General features: G+C 35.9%; 3 long non-coding RNA genes across 5 annotated transcripts; 2 read left to right on the forward strand and 1 right to left on the reverse strand.

The window, feature by feature from the left end:
* Positions 1-3765: 3765 nt before the first annotated feature.
* Positions 3766-6908, reverse strand: LOC113342225. 2 transcript variants are annotated; one of them, XR_003356528.1, is made up of 3 exons: positions 5174-6908; positions 4437-4521; positions 3766-3933 (listed from the first exon to the last, which is right to left on the reverse strand). It is a non-coding gene; the product is annotated as an uncharacterized LOC113342225 (long non-coding RNA). The 2 variants fall into 2 exon arrangements; XR_003356529.1 differs by having other exon boundaries at positions 3768-3964.
* A 6223-nt stretch (positions 6909-13131) lies between these two features.
* Positions 13132-14208, forward strand: LOC113342304. Its single transcript, XR_003356589.1, has 3 exons — positions 13132-13478; positions 13756-13838; positions 13935-14208. It is a non-coding gene; the product is annotated as an uncharacterized LOC113342304 (long non-coding RNA).
* Positions 14209-14309: 101 nt separating this feature from the next.
* LOC113342303 lies at positions 14310-16281 on the forward strand. 2 transcript variants are annotated; one of them, XR_003356588.1, is made up of 5 exons: positions 14310-14398; positions 14691-15035; positions 15554-15661; positions 15867-15910; positions 16018-16281. It is a non-coding gene; the product is annotated as an uncharacterized LOC113342303 (long non-coding RNA). The 2 variants fall into 2 exon arrangements; XR_003356587.1 differs by having other exon boundaries at positions 14691-15661.
* Positions 16282-23517: the final 7236 nt, after the last annotated feature.

Genomic DNA, 23517 nt, shown 5'->3' on the forward strand with positions numbered 1-23517 from the left:
CGAGCATACAGCTGCTGTTACAAAGCTGCTTACTCCATCGACTGCAACAACTCTGACCATCTTCGATACTGCAACCATCCAACCCATCTCGCCAACTTCTTCCTCAACACTCTTGCCTTGGTAACCCATCACTACTGCCTACACCGATTCAACAATTCAACTCCAACCAACTCCACAACGTCTTAATCGTTCAGAACCAACCACATTTACCATGACAGCAACAACCTATCTCCATCTTCAAATCCTTCTATTCATCACTTCGCTTCTTTACTCTGTCGACAGCATAGATTCCCCATCTGCATAACCACACACCAGTTCCACTTCACTTTGTCTCATTTTTACGATTCAAATCTGCCCCAAGTTACCAGCGTACCAGCCAACACTCATCTCAACTTTTCTGCCATATAATATCCATCGAACTCATGGATATAAGCATCACCAGCAGCACCGAGTCAGTTCTCAACTGAATTTCAGCTATCAATAAACTCCACTGACTGCAACCATCTCAGTTCGAGTCATCTTGAGAATACAACACCACCAGTTGTTCTTCAATCAACAGACCCCAACTTCAGTCCGTGTACGAACCCCAAATGTCTATATAGCCATGACCATCACCTCCACTAGTAGCTTCAGAATTCACTGCCATTCATTACTCCGGAATAATTTCAGTTTAATCATTCGTCTCTGTGTGTGTTCTCGTCACCAAGATACCCCTAAATGTCGCTTTGCTTCCATCTTCGCAATCAAGACCAAAATAGGGTAAAAACCCATCTCTGCCAGTCATCGCAAACACAGCTCATAATCTTGAATATCAATCCTAGAAGCGAGATTCATCATCATTCTGTCGAGAGTATCACAAACGGATTCGAATATCTTTGGAACTGTCATTCTTCCAACACTTTTCATCTTCACTTTCATGCATTTCTTAAGTGAGCATTTCGAATTGACTCCACTGAAAGCTTGGTTGGTTAACAGCCAACTCAACTTCGCAGCATAGTTAAATTTAGCCAACTCCAGGACCTTTAGAATCTCGTCACCCACCGGTTGTATAGGATCATCACCAGCAACACCAGTTTTGAGAATAAAGATAACCACTTCGACGAGCTGCTGCTATAATGAACATCTTCAGTAACATCAACCCATCTTCATTAATATTAGGGTTGAACATGGTTTCGGTTTTCCGCTGGAGACCGAACCAGATCGATTAGGAAGAAACCAAAACAAACCATTACTAATGGATTGGTTATGGTGTAGAAAGTGGAAACCCGATAGTGTTGGTTTTGGTTTGGTTTGACCTCTAAAACCGAACCGAAAACCATTGGAAAACCGATTAATTTTTGTACTTAGTTTCCATCGTTGATTTACAAGTATTAGATTCTACCCATTGATTCAGAGGATAAATGGAAACCCTAAATCTAATATTTCAGTATAATACTCTCCTTCTCTCAGTCGCCTCCCTTCTCCACCCCCAACTACGGAAGCTACTGCTGCTACTCGACTTTCTTCTTCCCGTCTTCCTTCTTTTTTGTTTGTCAATAACTAAATTAAGATATACTATATTTCTTCTTTTGATCTTTAGGTTTAGAGTAAGCTTTAACTATTTTTGATATTTATTTTTATTTATTTTTTTGTTTGTAAAAATTGTGTAAACACCAGATCTGATTTTTGTGTGATATGATTTCATTGATTTGATTATGGGTTTTACAAAGTGTTTATTGGCTGTTGAATTTTGTTAGAGCACTGCTCGGTCGAACTCGCATGCGTTTCTATCTCAAGCATGTTTGTCAATATTAGTGATCAAAACTATAAGTCTTGATTTCTAGTCTACTATTAGCTAAGTCTCAGACTAGGATAGAAAGTGTAGTTGAGCTCTAGAATCCATGGCGATCATAATACAAAGACGAAGAACTACTCAAGGAATTGGTGGAACTTCATCGACTAAAAGGTATGTGGAGACTTGAACTTATCTATCACTCAAAAGTCTATCTACTCTATCTCCTATCTTGAGACAAAAGTCATATTGCTATATAGACTATGATTATACACATTTGCTATTTCGAGTCGAGTTTATCTCGCTTATCTATTTCTCGAAATATGTGTTGGTAAGCTTTCGCTTTGGCCAAGTTCATCTTTACTAGTGACGAAAGTCATATTAGTTTCAATTACTTGAAAATCGCTTTGACGAAAAATAGCTTGTGAACAAAAACTATATAACGTCCTCTAAGAATGTTTCAATTATTGAAATGAGAGTTTAGAATATAGGCTTGAAAGGATATAAACATTGTGTGATAACTCATACGTGTGTAAGTCCTTATTCCTTGAACCAAAGTATGCATACTTTGCTGCTTAGGAAAACCGGAACTGAAGTCCGCGTACCAGTAGGCGCACTGTCGGAAGTTCACATCCCGTGAATTTTTGCTGGGGTTTGTGATCTGAAAACAAACTTATTCTGGGTACTTAAGTCCGCGTACCAGTATGCGTACTTAAGTGGGTTAGTTTCTAAAAACGATTATTCGTGAACTTAAACTTATATAAACTAAGGAATGCATACTTGCAAACCGTGGCTATAAAGTTCATGAATTGATTCGAGTGAATCAAATCGTTTTTTCTTCGATTGTGTCTTATATACTTCTATGAGATCTAAGCAATTGAACAACTCTCTAACTACTTCTCTTGAGTCATTTGAACTAGTTATGGTTAAGATGAATATGGTTGATATGAAAGTGCTCATATGGCTAACGATTTGGTTAACTACTGTTGAACCAACTAAATGTACATGTTTGGGTACGGTTACACAAACCTAAATAAACGTGCATTTCATTTGTGTGTAACAAGCTAAGTTCGATCTAACGGTTGAAAGATATTAGCTTGAATCTAATCAGGTTTTCATCTACGGTGAATATGAATGATTTGTTATTAAGCTAACATTGATTGCAAACCCTGATTTGAAAGACTATATAAAGGAGAACTCTAGCAACTGGGAAACCTAATCCCCACACCTCATGTGTGATACTAGTTGTATTAGCTAGAATCGATTCTCCTTTAACCTTAGGTTTCTATCGAGACCCTATATGTTAACGACTTGAAGACTTCATTGAGATTGTGAAGCCAGACCCAACTATTTTCTCTGTAGTTACGTGATCTGATCTTGAGGTTTCTATCGTAAAGATTGGTTTGAGATTAATTTCTTCGATTGGCAAGATAGAAAAGTAGTCACAAACACCTTCGTCTCATCGTTTGTGATTCCACAATATCTTGTTTCGCTAGTCGATTAAGATTACTGTAAGGTGATTGATATTTCTAGGATGTTCTTCAGGAATATAAGTCTGGGTTATCAATTGGTTCCTGATCACCTTGATTTATCAAAAGACGGAACAAAAACTCGTAGGTATTTCTGTGGGAGACAGATTTATCTATTACCGCAAACTTTTCTGTGTGATACAGATTTGTTTATTAAAGTCTTCGACTTTGGGTCGTAGCAACTCTTAGTTTTGGGTGAGATCAGCTAAGGGAATCAAGTACGTAGTATCCTGCTGGGATCAGAGACGTAAGGAGCGCAACTGTACCTTGGATCAGTGTGAGATTTATTGGGATTCAACTGTAGTCCAGAGCGAAGTTAGTTTGTAGTAGGATAGTGTCTGTAGCGGCTTAATTGTAGCGCACCCAAACCTAGCAGCTGAGTAATCCAAGAGATTAACTAAATAAAGAGGCACTAAGAATCTAATCATTTACTTAAACATTCAAATAGTAAATCTGCAACAAAACTTAACCCAAAAACTAGCCCCGCTCAGAAATATATAAATAAGAACTCCTCTCAAATGATGCATATACAATAGTCATTTGGTTTGCAAATAGAATATACAACATAATATACATAGCAGAAGACTCAACGCTACAAAGCTTCCGTTCCGTAACTTTGATCTGTCTCTGAAACTGAAATTGGGAATGGGTGAGCACATCATCCCTAAAAGGGGTGCCCCGTGAAAATAACAACTAGTTGTCAAGTAATCATTAATATGATTTGAAGACAATGCAAGTTTTACTGAAAGTCGATAAAACATGGAAAGACGGTAAAACACAAAGTAGAAACTTCTTCAAAGACATCCATAAATAACAGTAAACATCCATGTATGAGATGTGTGTTTCCGCACATAAGGGAAGAGTAATATTGATGCCAATTCCACACCGAATAAGTAATACTGCGGTGTATCGCCCTAGCCATAGAATATTGAATATATAAAGGAAGAATAATATTGCGGTGTATCGCCGTAGCCGTGTAATATTGCGGTGTATCACCCTAGCCATAGAATACTGATATTGTGTTGGCACACATCTCATACCACACAAAGCACACAAAGATATGCATGAATTTCACAACACCAAGATTGATTTGTAAAACAATAATGAATACAAGAGAGTTCGTTATCGATTCCCACCTCATTTGATGACAAGGCACGCCTACCTCGAGATCCACGATCCACTGGTTCATCCTTTGAATCGGTCGTTGTTAATAAAGATTAACTGTTAATCACACAAGAACTCTAAGAATCTAGCCAAAATGGCTTACACAAGAATCATTCAAGTCTATCTAATGGTTGTAAGCCCATTTATGGTTCTACACCTTTTTATGATCTATCTTTAATATATCTAAGGTTTATTTACTCAATTAGGTTGGTTCTATAGTCCATAGCTAAGTCTTATGAAATCCTACAACTTTGTAGAATAAGCCAAAGGCTAATTCGGATCATAAATGGTCCAAAATATCTAACTAAGAATACATGGCACTAAGCCCAAGTCCACTAGACTCAGCCCGTTACACAAGTGCTGACCCAACTGGGTCAAATAGCGGTCACTGATGGTCAAATGGTTCAACTAACAGTCAACGTCCCTCCAAGGTCAAATGGTCAACTCGGTCAAAGTCAGGTCAACGAGTTAACTCAGTCAGCAAGACTGATTCAAGTAAAAGGAATAACTCAGCCAAACAGACTGAGTCACACAACAACAAAACCGAGTCAGACTGAATAAGCTCAGTCAGACAAACCAAAGGTTCTCACACAACTGCAACTCCATCTTTATAACTCTAACTTAAGTTCAACTTTAAACTATACATTACATCAGCTCATTCATTCTTAAAAAAACTTCATAATCGATTACAATAGATAAATTAGCTTACCTGCAAAATGCTGCTTTAAGCAACATCTAACTCAATCTTCAGACTTTCTTTCACATGATTATACAACCACCATACTAATGCTTCAACTCTAAACTCATCTGCATTTCAGCCACAACCATAACCACCAAACTGATTTACTCATATACAACTTCAACCATCAATAGTTTGTAACATCATATACACAATGACCCCTACACCTTACCATTCTCACTTCATTTCTGTAATTAAAACTCCAGCTATAATCCTTAAACCAACAACCCACATAGCACCAGCAACTCCAAATCTGCAATCTAGTTGCAGCTGCATCTCAACCATTATATCCACTCTTAAGAACTGCATCATCAACATAACCTCAACTTCCACACATCACTTCAGCTTCCTCAGTTAACCACCCGATACAGTTGCAACTTCAATTCCATTTCAATCATCTTACACTAGTTCAGGCATCTTAGCTTAATCACTTCAAACTTAATCTATACAACCAACAACATCAGTTCAACTTCAACATCATTACTATTTAACAACTCAATCGTTCATATCACCTGCAACACTAGACCATTGTCTCCCCATTCCACTAACAATAATTTCAGCATCATTATTGTTCTTTCCTTTAACTCACAACAACACCAGTTCACTTCTAAATTCATACCCTTATCAATTTCAATTCAATTCATACTCATCAACCATTTCATAATTTCAACAATTGAAATGAATAACTTATCTAAAATCACATAGAAGAACAGTTACCTCAATTTAGGAATGCTCAGGCAATTGAATTCAGTTTCTTCTCCACCTGACTCAATTTATCAACCTCAAAACAACTCCAAAATATCTAATTAACTCCAACCCTTTCCTCAATTGCTCAAACCAGTCCTTACTTCTTCTTGTTCATCACCAATTCAAACTTAAAACCAATCTACTGAGAGGCCTTAGTTTCATAAAAAACTTCAAAACCATAACTTCATCAAACTAGAATTACTCCTCAACTCTAATCTTAATTCATCCAATAGATCAATACCCATCTCAAATCCCCTTCTTAAAATATTAATTTCATCTTCTAATTAATTTTTTAATTCTTCCAGAAACCCTAATTCAAATCTCTGAGAACCCTAACTCTTGATTCATCTTCAAAACTACTTCATAACTTCGATTCAGATACAACCCTATTGTTCTTTATCTAACAGCAACCCAAATCACCTCTCTATTCTTCACAAACCCTAACTTCAGAAATCCTATGCTCGATTTACAACAAGAACTCCATCTTCTTCATCCCGTTTTCAAAGAAATACAACACCATCACCAACAATCAATACTCGATCTATATCTTCTTCTCTCGATCTCAAAACCATTGTTTTGTTTCTCAAAATCGTTGCAGAATTGCTGTAGGAGACGAGCATAAGAAGAAAAGATGAAAGAGAAGAAGAATAAGAGAACGAAAGAGAAAATAGAAATTCTAGACCTTATCAAGTTGTTTTTGAGTTATTCACAGAGGTTCCCTGACAAGAAAAGTCGGTTGCCTTGATAACACTTTAATGTGAAATAACCATTTTACCCTTCACCTAAGATAACATATATCTTCTTCATCAGATGTCCGAATGACACGTTCGAGTAGTCCATTCTGTGTAACTTTTTGAGACCTATTTAAAGATACTAGTTTCGTATCTAGATCGTTGTTACATAGATTTCTTTTAATTAACGTCCATGTTAAACTAATCGAGTTATTATCGGCTAATTCGTCACTTGACTGGTCTAATAGCGTTGACGAGCTTGAGGGTCCTTATATTAATACAGTGTGTGTTCAATCTGGACTAGGTCCTGGGTTTTTTCTGCATTTGCAGTTTCCTCGTTAAAAAAACTTCTGGTGTCTGTGTTATTTCTTTTCCGCATTATATTTTGTTATATAATTGAAATATCACAGGTTGTGCGTTGAATCGATCAATTGGGAAATCCAACCTTTGGTTGTTGATTGAAATTGATTGATCCTTGAACATTGGTCTTTGGTACCGTTCAAGTGATTTCTCTTGTATTCAATTAGACTCGCATATTTCTATTTGCTTGAGTAAGTATTGAATCGAGAAAGTGAGATATAACTCTTTGATATACTTTTATTAAGATTGAGTCTGACTGTCTAGTTGACTCTATTAAAAGTATATTGGAGTTTTTCCATACAGATTGCTAAGCGAAATATTGGGTGTGGGTGTTAGACCCCAGTTTTTTCAATTGGTATCAGAACAGGCAAACACGTTTAAAAACCTTATAAGTCTGTGTTTGTAGCGATCTGACTCTATGGACAAGAATTCTATCTCCATAAACGTACCACCAATCTTCGATGGCTCAAACTACTTATGTTGGAAAATTGTTATGCGTGCTTTTCTTCAAGCTCGTGATTTTCAAACATGGGTACGTGTTGTTAATGGTTATGATCCTCCGGTTAATACAGAAGGCGATGTATCTATACCTAAGGATATTGGGACATATAGTCCGGAAGAAATCCTTGCTGCAAAGCAAAACTCCGACGGCTTAAATGCTATCATACATGTCATTACCCCAGATATTCAACACCATTTGTCTACGTGCACAAAGTCTAAAGAAGCATGGGATATCTTAGAAACAGTATTTGAAGGGAATACCAGTGAGAAAGAAGCGAGGCTTCAAAACCTAAATTCTGAGTGGGAAAACCTCTGTATGGCAGATGAAGAAACATTTGATGAGTTTAATCACAAAGTGTTTGAAATTGTTAATGCATCTTTTGCATTGGGTAAGACTATTCCTGAAAAGGACATTGTGATGAAAATTCTCAGATCGCTGCCATCTAGATATGATTCTAAGAAGCATGCCATCGTTGAGGGAAATAACCTTGATACTCTTTCCAGCAATGCTTTTGTTGGAAAGTTAAAAATTCTTGATCAAAATTCGGTTAGAACATCTGCATTCAATGATGTTTCTAACGCAAGTGAAGCCTTTAACTTGTCTTGGGCTGATGAATGTTGTTCCAATCATGTTGGTTTTGATAAATCACTGATAACAAAAAAGATTAAAGAATTTGTAAAAAGAATCAATAGATGTGATAAACGTATTTTGTCAGTATTTGTTTCAGATGATTCAATACAAGAAAAAACTTTTCTGGGTGTCAACATCTTGGATACGTCTAATGGATGTAATGAACCCTCAGCTCTTGTAGCAGAAACATCCACCTACTCAAATTCTGATTCAGAACTTGAGTCTGACACAGAGATTTTTGAATTCTTGAATAGAGAGGTTCTTCAAGAAAATCTTCAATTAAAAGCTTCATTCAAGAAACTTGAATCATCAATCCAGGTGAAAAATCTTGAGATAGATTGTCTTAATGTTGAACTCACCAAAACCATTTCCCTAAAGGAAAAAGAGATTAATACCCTTAAGGATGATCTGCAGAGATTATGTGGAAGTTCTGACAAAATCTCAGCAATGCTATTCTGTCAGAAATCCTTTGGAAACACAAATGGTTTAGGATTTAAAAGCAAAACTGCAAGCATAACCAACTCTGTTGTTCCAACTGATCATGGAAGAATGAATGTTGAATGTTGTGATAAAAAGAATGCAATTCAACAAAAAATCCTTGTTGATTTGTTCGTTTTGTGGAAATGCGAATCATGTTCAAAGCACGTGTTGGAGATTCAAAAGGAACAACAAAAGAATTTCCAAACTTCAAGAGAACATGAGAATGATGAATCTATATTTAGATAATCAACGTGGTTTTTCTAAAATCTATACTTTCGGACGAGGTAAGAAATCTGTTTATGCAACAAACCTTGAAAAAACCACTATGTGGTAAAAGAGGGGAGCGTTTGGCTCACTTCGTCACTATCTAATACCAGTGACGTCCGCATCCTCATTTTTAACTTGAGAAAATGAGGTTTGCATCAAGGTGGCTCAAGTTGTGTATTTATTTGTTTTTCTTATTTTTGTTAAGAAAATATTCTCCTAATATTTTTTAGAAATGGAGTATAAACCACGGGAGACTTGTTCTACATTCTTCTAGGGTTTGAATATCCATAAGTATATTTATATTCTTTTGTAGCTCTTCTTCTCCCTAAAAGATACAGTTTCATGGCTCCCGTAACTAAAGGCACCACAAAGAGGGATGCGGTTGAAGCAGTTAATGTGTACTTGTGTGAAGGAATCTCTTCTTCAAGGATGAAGAATGTGAAAGATACAAATAATGGAGAAGGTTCTTCCTCTAACTTCCTCTTGTCTATTTGTCATTTCGATAATAACTTCAGAGGTATGGTGAAAGATTTCATCAACAAAAGAAATGATTTAAAATCTCAAATTGTTTCGTCTTTAGAAAAGATGACTCACTATGAACACATGTTGTCTCTAACAAAGAGTACCTTGTATGATCTAAAAAGAGAACTTAGTGAGTTGACTGATATTTCTGAAGATTTAGAGCAATTGAACGAGCCCATAATCAATGAGTTTTTCAATAATGAGAATGAATTCTCGATAGATGCTCTGAGAAAGCTCTATTATATCTAGTAAATCTTCTTATGAGAATTTTATTCTTTTGTTTTTAGGAAGAATAACTAGAGTTTGGAATAGCCATTATTGTGATTACACATAGCTATGTCCAACGTTTTCATCTTCATTATTTTTAGGTTTATTGTTTAAATTCTAAAGTTGTTTGGAAGATGATTTTTGCAGTATTAATATTTATGGTTTTATATATTACAATTTGTTATGGGATATGTGTGTTTGCGTCCATTAACTATGATTGTCCCATACTTTGTCAAAAGTCATGTCGATATGCAAGTATTGATAAAAGAATGAATGAACTTTTGACATTACAAAAGTTAACCCTATTGTATGTCATTATGCAAATATTGATGGAAGATAGGATGAACTTTTGTTTATGAGGATTATGTCTATTGTATGTCATTGTGCAAATAGTGATGGAAAATAGAAAGAATCCTTGTATGTTCCGCAGTATTGATCTTCCCTGATCCATATTTTTATGAATATACTGTGCGGCTCCATAAGTTCTCTTATGTTGAGCATTTCCGATTAAATTAATCATGGATTTCCTTGTGGTTAATTTAATTGAATATTTTGGATTCAAATTCATATTTGTATGTGATTTTTTATGTCCAAAGATATCCTTCTTTTCTTGTGAAAGTAAGGTCGCTCTTGTTGTTCTTTCGGGAATGACATTTTTTTATGGGGGAGAGTTCTTAATTGAACTTGTGCTTAATTGTCAAATCTTTGTGGGGAGTGCGGCTGTGGAATATTATAGGGGTTATCTTGTATCTTTATAAACTCCTTGATGAATGCATTTAGCTTCGGCTATATGATGGCATCTAAAAAGTTGATATGTGCTTTCTTTTGGTCATGAAATGTCTCTATGGAAATTTCATTGGGATCCCACTAGTTTTCGTACCTTTGCCAATTTTATTGACAAAAAGGGGGAGAATTAATGTGTAGTTCACACTACAAATACATATGTTTTTCGGATCATTATGTAAGGGGGAGTGGTTTCCATGTGAGATGGAATATTGACTAAGGGGGAGTGATACATATCACCATAGTATTGTTGTCGAAGTTGTGATACAATTGAACTTTGATGTTGTGTAATAATAGTATCACACACGAGGTGTGGGGATTAGGTTTCCCAGTTGCTAGATTTCTCCCATATATAGTCTTCAAATCAGGGTTTGCAATCAATATTACCTTAGTAACAAAGCATTCAATATTCACCATTAGATGAAAACCTGATTAAACTCAAGATAATATCTTTCAACCGTTAGATCGAACTTAGCTTGATACACACAAATGAAAAGTGACTTCATTAATTTAGATATGAGTAACCGTTCCTAAACGTGTACACCTTGTTGGCTCAACAATAGTTAATCGAAGTTATCCATATGAACACTTTCATATTAACCATATTCATCTTAACCATAACTAGTTCAAATGACTCAAATGAAACTAGTTCTAGAGTTGTTCAATTGTTTATATTCTCATAGAAGTATACAAGACACAATTGAAGAAAAATCAATGTTGATTCACTCGAATCAATTCATGAACATTATAGCTACTGTTTGCAAAAGATTGCATTCCTTATTATATAAATGTATTAGTTCATGAATAAATTGATTTTAGAACATAACCTACTCAAGTATCCAAGCGGGTACGCATACCTAAGTTTCCAGACTAAGTTTGAGTTCGCCAGTATGCGAACGGGTACGCATACCTTCCAAACTCAGTTGAATTTCCGGAACTTGAAATTCACGCCGGTAAGCATACCAGTATGCATACTAAGTTCCCGGACTTTCATTAACCAACCAGTATGCATACGGGTATGCATATTATGGTTCCCGGACTTGGAATAACTTGCAACAGTTAGCATACAAGTACGCATACTGTGTTATATCCAATCATGGTTATTTGTTCTAAACTCCCATTTCAATCATTGAAACATTCTTAGAAGACGACAATAGCTGTCTCACACAAACTATTAGATTCAAAGCAATTTTCAAGTGATCGAATGATCAATACGAAACATTCTGAGTCTACATCAAATGACTGTCCCACACAAATCATGTAAGATGTTACAAGTAGATTTTCACATGATCATCTTTTGACTTTTGTCAAGAATATAAGATGAACTTGGTTAACGCGAAAGCTTACCAACACATATTTAGAGAAATATGTAAGCGAGTTAAACTCATCTCGAAATATCAAATGTGTATAATCGAAGTCTATATAGCTATACGACTTTTGTCTGAAATAGGAGATAGAGTAGATAGACTTTTTGGTGATAGATGAGTTCAACTCTCCATATACCTTTTGTTGATGAAGTTCCAAAAGCTCCCCTTAGTAGTTCTTCGTCTTCAATCGATGAATGTCGTGAAGTCTAATGCTCAACTACACTTTCTATCCTAATCCAAGACTTAGCTATAAGTAGAGTAGAAAATAAAGACTTATAGTTTTGGCAACTAAACTTGACAAACAAGCTTGAGATAGAAACGCTTGCGAGTTCGACCGGGCAGTACTCTAACAAAAACATATATGATGAAAATCATAATTAAATGTTTTTCACTTTTTCGACCAGGGATAACCTTAAGTATCAAGGAATATCTTCGAACAATAAATGATAAGAGTTATGTACATGTTCAAATATGTCGACATCCGGAAGCTTCTCAACTTGACAAACCCAAAACCCTAATTCACAACACCATGAAGACATATGTGAACCATGGTTATGGGTTTTGTATATGGAACCGATTAAACCCTCACTCCAAAATATTTTGTGACCGGTTATAACATGAATTCCAATACAGGTCGTAATCAGTTACACCTTGCTCACAAGGTAGCTTGTGACTGGTTACACCTTGCTTCGGCGTTAGCTTGTGATCGGTTACAACTTGCTTCCCAAGGGTAGATTGTGAAACTAACTTCCCAATTCATATTTTGACTGGTTATACATTGGTTCCCAAAGTAACTTATGACAGGTTACAACTTGCATTCCAATATAGCTTGTGATCGGTTATACCTTGATTTACAATGTAGCCCATGACCGATTTCAACTAGCTATATTATATAGGGTATGACCGGTTATACCTCAAGTCTCAACAAAGTTAACACTCACCATTTTTCCAAAATAGCAACTAAATTTTGCAACAGCGCTTACGCAGTTGCGAATTCGCAACTGATTTTGCAACTGCTCTAAAATTCGCAACTGCTGAGAAAACCACATGTGTTGCCTGTTTGTGTGCCAGGTAACACCAGAACTTCCCGTGTGCGACCTGGTTGTGTGCCTGGTAACACCTAAATTTTACACGTGTATTTAGGTGTGTAAATCTCCGCCGTAGATACAGTTTTTAGAATAAAATCTAAACCATTAAATTAAACCCTAACCCATATACACTTACCTCGCTTCATCTTCCCTCTTCACTTCACACTTCTTTTTTCTCTAGCCGACTTCTGTTTTCCAGTCCAAAAAACTCTGAAGTTCTCATTCCCTCTCAGTCTGAAAACTCGATTAACAACTCAATCTTTAGACAAAATCTCGATTCATTTTAAGTGAAGAAGATTTCTCGATTAAATCAAGCAAACTATTTCGTTTTAGGTGAAGAAGATTACAGTGTTCGCTTAATCTAGGGTTCTTAGAAAAATTTCTTTGTTTTGTGAGGTTTTTGCTATAATGGAGAGACTTTACCTATGAGTTTTATTTAATTTTTGTTTTGCTTCTTAGATATGGGTTTTAGAGTTCTCTGATGATGATGCCTTGATGTTCTCCCTTAACAAAAAAACCCAGAAAACCCAGGTTAGGGTTTCTTCAAATCAAGACCTCGTTCTGTTCATTTGTATTAAGGTTTCTGATTATTTATTTATTTTGTTTTAATTTCGGTTTGTATTTTAATTTTAGCTAACTATATCTCCACCATGTAAAGGTAATTTTATTAGACTTTAGGGTTTCTGTTAGATTGGTAGTTCGAATTTTGATTTGTTTGTCGGGGGTTTCAGTACCTATCCCTCAATTTCTTCACTCTCTGTATTAGTAATTGACTAATGAATGTCCATGATGATCTATTGTTGTGTAGGTATGAAGGAACATGATGATTTAGCTCATAGAAAAGTGTATGTTGCTCAAAAGGGGCTTGTCAAGTATCTTCAGTGGTTACAGGTATGAGGACTAAATGGTACACTCAATTTGTTGTTGTGGTTGATATGCGTGTTTAAAGAGTTAGGAATTATGGGTGTGTTTTCAATTTGTGAGTAGTTGCAGGGAAGGAGATGAGACAGGGGTTAGAAGAATACACTCAATTCATCTTTGCAAACAGAAAGTCGTGAACACAACATGTTTGAGGAAATGCCTGAGTGCTAGCTGAAGTTGTTATTACTGTGAATAAGGGATTGAAAGTTTTATTTAATGAAATGGTCTTGCTGCAAGCTGTTGTAGGGGTATATGGATTGCAGTGGAGGAACTGGTGATTGATGTTGACTAGAAATGGGGAAGATGCAAGCGCAATGGCTATGAATTCATAGCAATTCAACTGATCTGGCCACTTCTCCCTGCTTTTTCTGTTGTATGTTTTGATCAATTAATAGTCATTTTACCACAGTTCTTTGAGACTTATCAATTCAGATTAACAGGTTCCTGGTGATGAACTAAAATGGGTCAAACTCTGCACAGATGATGACCTTGTCGCAGTTGCCTCTTTAAAGAATTGGACAACCAAACTCGTACTTTCTAATCCATTCTATCGTAATTGTTCGGTGTGTTTTATTTTTATATTGATTTTACATTTCCTTAAACTTCCTTTCTTTTATTAAAGTGTTAGATTGTGTGTTTACTTTCTATGGTGCTCGAATTCTTAATGGACATGATCCTAATGCTCCAATTTCATGCATCAATCTAAACTTCATTTCTTTTGGTTAGCCTATTACGAACCAGAAGCCTAATTTCTAATTTTCAATGTCCCCAATTCCTATGAACTGGTTAAGAGCTATTACTAATGTGATTTTGGCTTTACAGATGCCAAGCGTTTGATTGGTAGGAGCTTCTGTGACACCGCTGTCCAAGGTGGTATCAAGAACTGGCCATTCAATATTCTATCTGGTCCAGCTGACAAGCCCATGATTGAGGCCTCATACAAGGGAGAAGAGAAGCAGTTCGCCGCTGAGGAAATCTCATCCATGGACTTGATTAAGATGCGTGAGATTGCTAAGGCATACCTTGGTTCTATAGTTAAGAACTTTGTTGTTACAGTCCCTGCATACTTCAACGAATCTCAGCGTCAAGCTACAAAGGATGCTAGGTCGTTGCTGGTCTTAATGTTATGGGTATCATCAATGAGCCTACGGCTGCTGCCATTGCCTGGTACTAGTCCTTTTTAATTTTTCATGTTTATTACTGACTAATGCTAGTTTGTTTATATGTATGCACTTTGCAAAATGAATTGAGAATTCAGACTAATTCAAACTAATACTAGTTTATTTACTGACTAATACTAGTTTGTTTATATGTATGACTTTACAAAATGAATTGAGAATTCAAAAGAAGCTTACCAGTTCACTAAGGAAAGATATCAGGTAATGATGGAGGATTTGATACTAACTGTAACATTAGCTATATGTAATGCTTGCTCTTTCTCAATGAGTGGATATTTATTACATGGGTATGGTTGCTTTTTATTATATTCTTTTTGTTGTTATATAAATAATAGTAAAATTTAAGTACTGAACTTATTTATAATAAACAAGTTGATGCTCTTCAGTGCTATCTTTCCAACTGAGATACAGGTTCGTCTTTGCCACTTTTTCATCTGGTTGATTAAATGATTCTATTCCACTAAGTATGAGAATAACTTTCTTACTCTATTTGGTTTGTTGTTTCAGACGATGGATTATGATTTTCTTATTTTGATGGAGTTGATAGTGGTGTCATTGTGCCATCTGAGATTGTACACTCAATTGACATTCATCCTTCGCGAAAGCATGCCTGCGGTAAGATGCCTTCTCCAATTCTCACTTCTCTTAGTCCTGTAATTTCATGCCTTCTCCCCTCTAGCTTCCTGGTCTTTTCTTTGTTATTAAAATGTTGACATTTAGCTTCCTGCTCACTTAATCCTGTGATAGGTTTTGAACCTTGGAAGAACATTATCCGTTTCACCAGTTGCACTAATTTTCTCAAACATTCTATTTGGTTCAGGCACAAATACTGAAGAAAATGTTTATGAGAATCATGTCACTCAGGTATTTGTGTGTGTCTGTTAATTTTGTTTTTGACCTACTTTCATCACTTGAGCAAGTTCCGTAAGTAGCTTAATGTGCATTACTAATTCGTTACTTATGATTTTCAGGCGCTCAAGAGGATATAATCCAAGATTATTGGCTCTATGGTGTTGAACACAATCATGATTCACAATTAAATATGGTATGTCCAGATTTTCCAAGACTGCACCGTGTTCAGATTACTAATAGGTTACCAATTAGGAATAGGTTACCAATTTATCCAGAATGTCAGGGATATATCGACGTCACAAGTATAATGATTTTTGCAATAATATATTTATTCCTTCGTATGTATCTGGAGTTTGCTATTTCTTCTCTAACTTAGGTTTATAAATGCAGTCACCTGATCAAGAAATTCTAATGTTCTTTTACAGCATGAGTTATGCATGTCTTAATAAGTTATGTTTTGTATGCTTTCAGTGTTTCCTACTGAATATTAGATTATTAGGGTGATTCTGATATGTTCTCAGTGTTGTGGCCTGAATTTTAGAAACTGAACTTCATTGGGTATATTGATTGTATGTTATTGGCATGAATAAATTGTTCAAATGGAAGACTTTGTTGTTTAGTGCGCACTCAATGTGTCTCTCAGTAATGTGTGGCCTGGATTTGGCCTGAATTTGTTACAGGGAACTCTTGACTAAATCAACGACTAGTGGACTTGACTTTTTTCTTATGTTGCAAAAAATTAGCAACGGCCGAAAACTGTTGCTAAATTTAGAACCAGAATAATAAAACTGGTTTCGTCTAAGTTTAGCCGTTCTAAGTTTTTTGTTATAAATTTCGCAACAGCTATGGAGCAGTTGCGAATTTTCTATTTCGCAACAGCTTCAAGATGTTGCGACAATAATCTAGCAATAGCAGCCGGCAGTTGCTAAACCTTTTCGCAACAGCAACTGGCAATTGCTAAACTTTTCGCAACAGCCAAAGCCGTTGCAAAGCCGGGGAAAAAACACCTGGGTGAACAGAAAACCGTTGCAAAATTTGCAAAAAATATGCAACACCATTGTTAACAGACTCCATTTTGTGCGTGATTGATCACAAGAGATTCAAGTGGTGTTGTGCAGGTTATTGAAGATTAAAGAAGATTTGAAGACGAAGAAGATTTCTTATTAGTTTTCGTATCTTGTGAATTGTGTGCACAAACCTTGATCGGCCGGGATCCAACTAGAATCGGATTTATTCGATTGATTAGTTTCGTGAGATCGACGTTCTCTATATATCTCTTTTGAGATTTATTTTGATTGAGTGTGAATCCAAACTTGACTACTTTGGTAGTTATTGGATAGATTGATCTAACCAGACAAAGGAATTTATTAGATTAAACGGAAGAGCCTTTGTCAACAACTCATCTAAATCTTGTAGCAAGATTGATTAGAGTGGTTACCAAATAGATTCTTCCTTTGCTGTTTGGAATACGAGCCAAAGGACTTGCTATTCACGTGTGTGACTCTAGAAGTCGAAGGCGCAGGGATACTGAGAAAACTAAGTAGCCAGGGGTAGTATGCTTGGCCTCAACTATACGAAGTTGGTATTAGATTTTGTATAGCGGCCTAATTCTGAGAGTATTCAAAAATGGACTAGGTCCCAGGGTTTTTCTGCATTTGCGGTTTCCTCGTTAACAAAATCTTACTGTGTCTTTTACTTTGATTTTCGCATTATAATTGTTTATTATAATAAAGTAAAATACATATATACGTTAAATCCGCATTACTTGATAGTGATCATATAGAGTTTGGTTATCACCGAACCTATTTGTTAGAGCACTGCTCGGTCAAACTCGCATGCGTTGCTATCTCAAGCATGTTTGTCAATGTTAGTGATCAAAACTATAAGTCTTGATTTCTAGTCTACTACAGCTAAGTCTCGGACTATCATAGAAAGTGTAGTTGAGCTCAAGAACTCCATGGCAATCATCATACAAGACGAAGAACTACTCAAGGAACTGGTGGAACTTCATCGACTAAAAGGTATGTGGAAACTTGAAGTTATCTATCACTCAAAAATCTATCTACTCTATCTCCTATCATGAGACAAAAGTCGTTTTTCTGTATAGACTTTGATTATACACATTTTCTATTTCGAGCCGAGTTTATCTCGCTTATCTATTTCTCGAAATACGTGTTGGTAAGCTTTCGTTTTGGCCAAGTTGATCTTTACCTAGTGACGAAAATCATGATATGTTTTAATCACTTTGAAAATGGCTTTGACAAAAAATGGTTTGTGAATAACAACTATATAACGTCCTCTAAGAATGTTTCAATGATTAAAATGAGAGTTTAGATTATATAACCAATGTTGGATATAAGCATTGTGTGGAAACACATATATGTATAAGTCCTTATTCCTTGAACCAAAGTATGCGTACTTTATTGATCAGGAAAACCGGAACAAGAGCTGTGAACTCAGTCCGCGAACCCAGTCCGCGAGCTGGCAGAAGTTCTCATCCCGAGCTGGAGTTTGTGGACTCCTTCCGGGAACTTAAGTCTGCGAACTAAGTCCGCGTACTTGAGTTGGTTATATCTAAAGACGATTATTTGTGAACTTATATTTATATTAATTAAGGAAAACAAGTTTGCAAATCGTGGCTATAAAGTTCATGAATCGATTCGAGTGAATCAAATCGTTTTTGCTTCAATTGTGTCTTGTATACTTCTATAAGATTTATACAATTGAATAACTTTCTAACTAGTTCATTTGAGTTATTTGAACTAGTTATGGTGAAGAAGAATATGGTTGATATAAAAGTGCTTATACGGCTAACCACTTGGTTAACTATTGTTGAACCAACAAATGTACATGTGTGGGTATGGTTACACAAACCTAAAATCGTGCATTTCATTTGTGTGTAACAAGCTAAGTTTTCGATCCAACTGTTGAAACATATTAGCTTGAATCTAATCAGGTTTTCATCTAACGGTGAATATTGAATGCTTTGTTACTAAGCTAACATTGATTGCAAACCCTGATTTGAAAGACTATATAAGGGAGAACTCTAGCAACTGGTAAACATAATCCTCACACCTCCCGTGTGATACTAGTTGTATTAGCTAGAGTCGATCTCCTTTAACCTTAGCTTTCTTCTCGAGATCCTGTAGATTAACGACTTGAAGACTTCATTGGGATTGTGAAGCCAGACCGATACTACTTTCTTGTAGTTGTGTGATCTGATCTTGCTGATTCTATCGTGTTGAGTACAATCGTAACGATTGGCTTGAGATTAATATCTCTGATAGGCAAGATATAAAAGTAGTCACAAACATATTCGTCTCATCGTTTGTGATTTCACAATATCTTCTTTCACCGCGTCGATTAAGATTATTGTGAGGTGATTGATAATACTAGGTTGTTCTTCGGGAATATAAGTCCGGGTTATCAATTGGTTCCTGTTCAGCTTGATTTATCAAAAGACTAAACAAAAACTTGTAGGTATTTCTGTGGGAGACAAATTTATCTATTATCATAGACTTTTCTGTGTGATACAGATTTGTTTATTAAAGTATCCGACTTTGGGTCGTAGAAACTCTTAGTTGTGGGTGAGATCAGCTAAGGGAATCAACTTTGTAGTATCCTGCTGGGATCAGAGACGTAAGGAGCGCAACTGTAACTTGGATCAGTGTGAGATTGATTGGGGTTCAACTATAGTCCAGACCGAAGTTAGTTTGTAGTAGGCTAGTGTCTGTAGCGGCTTAATACAGTGTGTGTTCAACCTGGACTAGGCCCCGGGGTTTTTCTGCATTTGCGGTTTCCTCGTTAACAAAATTTCGGTGTCTGTGTTATTTCTTTTCCGCATTATATTTTTTTATATAATTGAAATATCACAGGTTGTGCGTTAAGATCAATCAATTAGAATATCCAACCTTTGGTTGTTGATTTACATTGATTGACACTTGAACATTGGTCTTTGGTACCGTTCAAGTAATTTCACACAATCATCAGGCTCACGGATTTCTATCTGTTCGATGTTCTGATTACATTGTGAAATAGAGATATTAGAACTCTTTGATATATTTTATTAAGATTGAGTCTAGTTGATTCTTTTGAAAGTATATTGGAGTTAGTCCATACAGATTGCTAATCGAAATATTGGGAGTGGTTGTTGTACCCCCGCTTTTTCAATTGGTATCAGAGCAGGCAAACACGTTTAAAGACCTTACAAGTTTGTGTTTGTAGCGATCTGACTCTATGGATAGAAGTGTTATCTCTATTAACGTACCACCAGTCTTCGATGGATCTAATTACTTATGGTGGAAAATTGCTATGCGAAATTTTCTTCAAGCACGTGATTTTCAATCATGGGTATATGTAGTTAACGACTATGATGCTCCCGTTGTGGCAATAAGAAATGTAAACGTTCCCAAGAACATTGGTGAATACAGTCCTGCCGAGATACTTGTTTCAAAGCAAAATTCCGACGGTTTGAATGACATCATACATGCCATTACCCCAAATCTTCAGCACCATGTGTCAAATTGCACTAGGTCTAAAGATGCGTGGGATATCTTAGAAACCGTATTCGAAGGTAATACCGGTGAAAAGGAAGCTAGGCTTCAAAACCTTAATTCCGATTGGGAAAACCTTCGTATGGCAGATGAAGATTCATTTGATGATTTTAATCACAAAGTGTCTGAAATTGTTAATGCATCTTTTGCATTGGGTAAGACTATTCCTGAAAAGGACATTGTGATGAAAATTCTCAGATCGCTGCCATCTAGATACGACTCTGAGAAGCATGCCATCGTTGAGGGAAATAACCTTGATAATCTCTCCAGAAATACGCTGGTTGGGAAGCTTAAGATCTTTGATCACGAGCATTCATCCAAATCTAAGGATGTTGCGTTCAAAGCACTAAAAGACACAAAATTACTTGATAAAAGTAAAAAAGTGTATATCTCTGAAGACGATCACTCTGAGACTGATTCATCGGATGAAGATCTTGACAAATCGGTCTCGATGATCACAAGACGGTTTAGGGATCTTCTGTTGAAGAGAAGTAAACGGTTCTCCAGAGATAAGCCTAAAGCATCAGTCAAACCTCATAATCGTACTCCTCCTAAAAACAGGGACACAGACGAAACTGATGACGAGGATATGCTTCAGTGCTTTAAGTGTAAAGGTTTTGGTCATTTTGCAAATGAGTGTCCAAATAGGAAGAAATACACTGGGAATAAAGGTCTTGCTGCAACTCTTGATGAAATGTCTGACAGCTATGATTCTAATGAAGACAAGAAATCAAGTGTTGCACTTCTTGGTGAAAATATTGATTTTGATAATTGTAGCAATACATACATCAATCTTGATATTCTTTCAGAAGAAAACTCAACCCATCTGGAAGAAAAAATTGACCCCTTCTTTGGAAACTTTATATGTGATGTTTCAGGTTCCACTATGTGTCTAGCTGCTTGTACATCTCACATGCCTAAATTTTATCCAAGATTGACGTGCTCATATTGTTCTCTAAAGGGTCATGAACTATCAAAGTGTTACAAGTACAAACACAAATTGAGGCATGTCAACAAACTTCAACGAAGAGAAAATCGATTAGCAAATAAGCTTAAACTTTCTCAGGAGACCGCTGAGGTATGTAAGATTTGATCTTCGTCTAAGAATTTAGTCTCCAAGGACAAAACAAGACCATTAGGAAAGAAATTATGGTCAAATCATTTTGATAGACAGAGGTCCGTGGATTCCTCTCAAGAGGAAAATGGTGTACAAATTGTTGTTCACCGCAACTCAACTTGATTGTGTTGATTTGTAAATCTTGTCTCATGTGCCTGATCAAAAGATACAAGATTATGTACCTCTCAGGCTTTAGGAAAAGGTTGCTCTCTTCTTTTCTTAGTTTTGTTTTTTGGAACCCTGTCTATCAATAAAGAAGGGTTATTCTGGATAATTCTACTCTCTTTAGGGTTCAGAATTGTGCGTGCACGAACCTGTTAAAGGTTAACCTTACATTCCTTTTTCCTTCCTTGAAACCTCTTTTTATCTTAAGACCGCTTGTTGAGATTGTGATTTCCTCTCACAAACCCATACGTTTATGGATACTCCAAGTATCATGTCTTCTGATGGAAAAGATGTTAATATGATTGTCAAGCCATCAATCATGAAGGAAAAATAGAAATCTCCGTTGGCTCTGACATTTAAAAGAAAAAGAAGGAATGTGAAGAAGCCTAGAGCCGTTCCTTCAAATTCTCAGAAGTTTTTTGATGTTCTTGAAGTGTTGAAGGAGATGCAAAAGGAGATTCAACAAATAAAGGCTTTTGTGTTTAAGACTCATGAGATTCAGAAGGCCCTGGTTCGACATCGGTCAAGAAGGTTTATTGATATTAACTCCTATCTTCATGAACCTTATGTCCCAATGGTTGTTGACGACAAGGAGTTCGGGGACGATAAAGAATTCTTCAAAGGTCTTAATGCCTAGTAAATCTTCGGATAAGAAGTTTATCTTCTTGTTTTGTTTAGAAGAATAACTAGAGTTTGGAATAGCCATTATTGTGATTACACATAGCTATGTCCAACGTTTTCATCTTCATGTTTTTAAGTTTATTTGTTTAAATTCTAAAATTGTTTGGAAGATGATTTTTGCAGTATTAATCTTTATGGTTTTATATATTTCAATTTGTTATGGGATATATGTGTTTGCGTCCGTGAATTATGATTGTCCCATACCTTGTCAAAAGTTAAGTCTTTCACATGTCGATATGCATGTATTGATAAAAGAATGAATGAGCTTTTTACATTACAAAAGTTAAGCCTATTATGTCATTTATTGATGGAAGATAGGTTAAAATCTTTTGTTTACAAGGATTATGTTTATTATATGTCATTGTGCGAATAATGATGGAAAATAGAATGAATCCTTGTGTATTCCGCAGTATTGATCTTCCATGATCCATATTTTTATGTTTATACTGTGAGGATCCGTAAGTTCTCTTATGTCGAGCATGACCAATTAAATTCATCACTTTTTGTGGTTAATTTGATTGTATTTTTCCGATTAAATTAATCATGGGTTCTCTTGTGGTTAATTTAATTGAATATTTTTGGATTCAAATTCATATTCGTATGTGATTTGTTATGTCCAAAGAAATTCTTCTTTTCTCTTGAAATTAAGGTGGCTCTTGTTGTTCTTTCGGGAATGACATATTATAGGGGAGAGTACTTAGTTGAACTTGTGCTTAATTGCCAAATCTTTGTGGGGAGTGCGGCTGTGGAATATTATAGGGGTTATCTTGTATCTTTATAAACTCCTTGATGAAAGCATTTAGCTTCGGCTATATGATTGCATCTAAATAAGTTGATATGTGCTTTCTTTTGGTCATGAAATGTCTCTTTTGGAAATTTCATTAGGATCCCGTTTTCGTACCTTTGCCAATTTTATTGACAAAAAGGGGGAGAATTATTATGTAGTTCACACTACAAATACATATGGTTTTCAGATCATTATGTAAGGGGAAGTGGTTTCCATGTGAGATGGAGTATTGACTAAGGGGGAGTGATACATATCACTATAGTATTGTTGTCGAAGTTGTGATACAATTGAACTTTGATGTTGTATAATAATACTA

Source organism: Papaver somniferum, unplaced genomic scaffold (assembly GCF_003573695.1).
Source record: "Papaver somniferum cultivar HN1 unplaced genomic scaffold, ASM357369v1 unplaced-scaffold_35, whole genome shotgun sequence".
NCBI classification, from domain to species: domain Eukaryota; kingdom Viridiplantae; phylum Streptophyta; class Magnoliopsida; order Ranunculales; family Papaveraceae; genus Papaver; species Papaver somniferum.